Source organism: Labeo rohita, unplaced genomic scaffold, assembly GCF_022985175.1.
Source record: "Labeo rohita strain BAU-BD-2019 unplaced genomic scaffold, IGBB_LRoh.1.0 scaffold_1283, whole genome shotgun sequence".
NCBI lineage: Eukaryota > Metazoa > Chordata > Actinopteri > Cypriniformes > Cyprinidae > Labeo > Labeo rohita.
The window spans coordinates 206-5,529 of NW_026127432.1; the positions used below are offsets into that span (position 1 = coordinate 206).

At 36.7% G+C, this 5,324-nt stretch overlaps 1 long non-coding RNA gene across 1 annotated transcript; it reads right to left on the reverse strand.

Moving 5' to 3' along the window:
* Nucleotides 1–1,433: 1,433 nt before the first annotated feature.
* Nucleotides 1,434–4,929, reverse strand: LOC127157963 (uncharacterized). Its single transcript, XR_007826034.1, has 4 exons — nucleotides 4,721–4,929; nucleotides 2,826–3,009; nucleotides 2,638–2,700; nucleotides 1,434–2,530 (listed from the first exon to the last, which is right to left on the reverse strand). It is a non-coding gene; the product is annotated as an uncharacterized LOC127157963 (long non-coding RNA).
* Between the last annotated feature and the right edge of the window lie 395 nt (nucleotides 4,930–5,324).

The following is a 5,324-nucleotide window of genomic DNA, read 5'->3' on the forward strand; positions in this document are numbered from 1 at the left end:
TGCTGATTTATGTACAATCATATTTTAGTATCAGTTAGTTTTTACATTATCATTTTATATTGTTTTTGAAAATTCTTTCCACTGACTACTTAATTTTCCAAAAAGTTGTCAAACATTTAAGTGTTGGTTTTTGAAAGAAGGTGTCAATAAACCATAGAGCAAAATCACCACTGACTGGAGTCTATATTCACTTGAAGTGATTCCTTCCTTTCTTGTCCTGTGCACCCAGACAGTCCCACCAAAAAAGGTTTAAGTTCCTGTTCACGTTTATAATATAACATTGTTATTATTATTATTAATAAAAGGTCATTATTACAATTATTTACTTTTTAAACTAAGATCGATCAGTTCTGAGGTTTCAGTAATTCCGTCCACTAGATAGAGCTGCTAGCTTGTATTTTATTCTGAAAGATTTAGTTTCTACTATCAATATTTACTTTCTTTTTCAGGTCACCCACTCTTCTCATTTCCAATGCCACTGCTAAATAGCCCAAGCCCAACAGGCTTTTGTGTGTTCTTGTGGTGGTCATGTTGTCATATCACCGGCCACCACAAAGATGCAGTCCACTTTGTACAGAACGCTTGTTTGCTATTCAATCAGAAATTTCTTTTTCTGTCTTGACCAATCACAAAAACTGTCAAACTATGGTTGGGTGGTGGTGGCAGGGTTTCTGTTCTGATTGGCTGACTGCTAAGGCATGTGTCCACTCCTGCGCAGCAGCACCTGGGACAAGTTGAACCTCATACCGGTGCTCAACATTTTGCTATGGTTTTCTTGAAACGGTGTGCAACGTGGTTTGAGATACATTTTCTCTTGTTTGGTGTGTGTGTCAAAAATGTCAGCCTAATCAGCAGCAACATGTATATAAACCACGCGGTATTAAAGAGACGCTGATTAATGTAACGTAAAAATACTATACATATTTTTATATTTAGATCATTAGAGACTACAATTAATAAAGGAAATAAATAAAATAAAAATTCACATAGACATTGTGCACCTCCTGTTGCGTTACATCTAAGTTATTCAACAGAGTAATCATGAATAAATCAGTGAGAGTTAATGCTAATAAACACTTACGATCTGGTTTTACATAACCCATGGTGTCCTATCTTGTGCGCTTCACTGTGTCTTGATTCACGGGTTTGTGGTTCTTCCAGTTTGTTCTCTATCTCTCCTTGTTCTCTCCAGTTTTGCTGTGGCTTCTTTCTGCTGGTCTATGCTGGTCCTTAGCTGGTTTATGCTAGCAGCAGTTTATGCTAGCAGCAACATGACCAGCATAAACCAGTAAAGGACCAGCTTAAACCAGCACCAAAACATGCCTAACCAGCATCCCAGCATCAAAACATAGCTACCAGCATATGCTGTTTTTTCACCAGGGAAAACACAAGATACTTCTCTTTTCAATATGAATAGGAATTTATTGGGAAAAACCTAAGACATATAAACTAATCTAACACATAGACACACATTCACACGTGTTGAGGAAAGAGGGTAGATGAGGAAAGAGTTTAGAAGAGTGAAATATGAAATATGAAATTTTATAGTTTATAGCAATATGAACAACCATCAATCATTTAATTAACCCTCGCGTTCAGTTTCTTAATGAGGTTATTAAAGTTTATATCAAATGCACCAGTTCAGCTAGAATCTGGAGGTTTGTACTTCCATTGCCTTTGTGTTAAGGGATTCACTTTTTGATGACGTTGCAGAAAGGGGGTTTCCCAAGGTTGCTGATTGGCTGGAAGTTCGTGGCTTAGCGGCAAAGTTTCCTCATGTGATGGTCCTGATGTGCTGTATCTTTGACCAGTGGTCTTGGGTTTCTTGCCCCAAAATTGACAATCTCCTTTCTGAGTTGGGATTATCAATAATTGGGTTCTTTTGTTAATGTTGCAAGTTGTTCAAAGTTGTGAAAGTTGGTTGGTTAGGCTTACTTCAGGCTGGCTGGCACCAGGTTATCGTGGACAGATTTATGACGTTGTCTGGTTAGCTTGGGCCTCTTTGTGGAATTTGGCTCTTTGGTTTCAACCAAATCTTCTGATCGGATCTTCCATTTGTCTGATTCACTCTGATACCCTACAAAGCTGTTCAAAGTCAGTTGGTTAGGCTTACTTCAGGCTGGCTGGTGCCAGGGTATCATGGACCGATTTATGACGTGGTCTGGTTAGCTTGGGCCTCTTTGTTGAATTTGGCTTTTTTGGTTTCAACAATGATCTGATTGAATCTTCAATTTGTCTGATTCACTCTGATATCCTACAGCTGCAATGTAGATATTGTAGACTGAAGTGTGTGTGTGTGTGTGTGTGTGTGTAGGTATTTAGATGTGAAATGGTTATGGTCTTCATGTCCTTCTTTCAGGTAGCTCCAGGTAGCTCTTTCTTGCCCCAAAATTGACAATCTTCTTCCTGAGTTGGAATTATCAGTAATTGTATTCTTTTGTGTTACTGTTTGCAACTTGCAAGTACAGTAGAAATTTGGCTAGCTGGTGACAGATCACCCATCAAATACTGGAGATAAAGGTCCTGTTTTCTAAAACACCGAGAATATTCATGAACAAATATTAGCCAATACTAAAATACATCTATGAGTGTGATGATGAATTCATGTCATTATAACTGCCAGTAAAGTAAACTCACCTCATCCTGGACCTTCTGGTACATCAGAACGAAATTCTACAGCTCTGACTGGATCATGAGAGACTGGAGAAAAAAAAAAGCAGCAGTCAGGCTTAAGTCAGCTTCATCAGTGAAAAGAGCAGCATCACAATAAAGTAAAGAAAAAGACTTCTATTTGTTTCATCTTTTGTGTGAAAAATAATACTTACAATTTGGTCCCAGACGCTCCATGCTTTTGCATCTGACAGGTTTCAATGTATTTGTATCTCCTGACCCTTTGGATTTTGTTTTTTTCTGTTTCTTTTTCATATTCTTGTTCTTGCTTTTCTGAAGGTGAGACTGCAGTTTGCTGGGCATCACTTTCTTTCCACCCTTTCTCACAATTTACACTTTCTGTCCGTTTACAAAAATGACATCAAATTTAACATTAAGACAACAATTGTGTGTTTGTTGTATACAATCAGTTGGCTTTATCTGTTTCTCTGGGTTTAAACCTAATGACTATAAAATCAGATCTTTGTTTTTAAAAAATAATATATTTCTTCACCTTCTGTTATTTTCTACTGGAACAATATATTTAATAATGTAAACTGGTCTCAAGTTTGGTCATTACCTCAAAACTTTCTCCTTACAAATCAATCCAAAGAGTTTATTCTACAAAATAATTTCTACAAAAATGTAAAATGGATACTGATTTAAAATGCTCTTTTGTGAATGCTCCACTGAAACTATTTCTCATCAGTTTTGGTCCTGTCAATATACCCCGCATTTTTGGAATAATGTGAAAGTTTTCATTGCTGATAATATTTTAAAAACATTTTCCTTATCTTTTAAACATGTGATTTTAGGTTATTATATTAAAGATCGCTCCTTAAACGATGTTTGTTTTATTATACATTTTATTTTATTTTTATGTAAATTTCACATTCATAAATGCAAGTTTACAAAAGGCAAATCTCTTTTTATAGTCCTTAAAAAAGAGATTAAAATGTATACAGATGTGATGTCAACATCTAAAAATAGTAAAGTGGTTAAAAGGATTAATAAATGCAATTAATTTTGTTTTCACATAAAATTATGTAATGGCGCTTACCTTTCTGTATTAACACTTCATTGTAATATCATATGGAAATGGAAATATTTGTGTAAGATATATTTGTCTGTAAACTGATGCTTATGTACCCTCTCTTCTTGTTTTGTTTTTTTCTTGTTCCTTGATTTTGATGCATGTGAAATGTTTTGTTATACAGTGAGATATGGCATTGTACATGCTATTTGTTGTTAATACAGCATAGAAATCTATAGATCTCAATTGCCAAAAATTACATCGTGTTTGATGCAAAACTCGAATAAATCAAATGGAGTCATCATAACTGTATACTTTCATGCTTCTCAAGACATTTTAAACATTTGGAAATTTTATTTTTATCTGTTTTCTGTATGCTCGCCACTGGTCTAGAAGGCTAGAAGGGAGACAGCTCTGGTAACTGGACACATCACAACAATTTCTGTCACACTGTACAACAATAATACTGTTTTTGCATTATAGTAAGGGTTAAGTTTAGGCTAAGTTTACTACGCTGAATAAACAGCTGTTTGGAGTAAAAGGCTTAATCATTTAATGAATCGACAGCCTATCTGCTAAACTTCAACATGTTTTACACTACACAATACTTTTGGATTAAACTATTTTTAGAATTTACCACAAAAAAAAAAAAACTTTTTGCGACAGGTGATATTCAGATTACGGCACTTCTCATTCATTCCTATGGTATCCGTAAACGGCAAATAAGTGTCGCACAACTCTGACTGAAATTCGGTGATGTCAGTGATGTAATGTGATTGGTTATTAAGGGACACGTGAACTAGTGATGGGAAGTTCGGATCATTTTACCGACTCGGATCTTTGAGTCTCGTTCAGCAAAATGAACGAATCTTTTTTCGAGTCATTTCGTTCATTTCGTTCATTTTAGCAAAAGGCCATTAAAATGTTATGTGATACTTCCCTAACACATCTATATACACAAACGTGAATCACACTACAAACAAGACAATACTATAATGCTATAAGAACAATAAAATAGTTATATATTACTTAGCCTACCTGGGTCTTTAGTCTAGCTCACCTCACCTCTGATCTGACAAGTCGTCGGGTTTAAGTCTCGTTGTGGTTCAACACATTACCGCTCCCTGACGTTAACCAATGCAGTCTGAGCCGGAAAGAGAAAAGATTAGTTCATCTCTCGAGTCCTCCGAGTCCTTTCGTTCTTTTGTCACGTGACCGCTCCCTAACGTTAACCAATGCAGCCTGAGCCGGAAAGAGAAAAGATTAGTTCACCTCTCGAGTCCTCCGAGTCCTTTCGTTCTTTTGTCACGTGACCGCTCCCTAACGTTAACCAATGCAGCCTGAGCCGGAAAGAGAAAAGATTAGTTCACCTCTCGAGTCCTCCGAGTCCTTTCGTTCTTTTGTCACGTGACCGCTCCCTAACGTTAACCAATGCAGCCTGAGCCGGAAAGAGAAAAGATTAGTTCACCTCTCGAGTCCTCCGAGTCCTTTCGTTCTTTTGTCACGTGACCGCTCCCTAACGTTAACCAATGCAGTCTGAGCCGGAAAAGAAAAGATTAGTTCATTTCTCGAGTCCTCCGAGTCCTTTCGTTCTTTTGTCACGTGACCTTATCCCGCATCAGTATCTTAGTTAGTAATACTA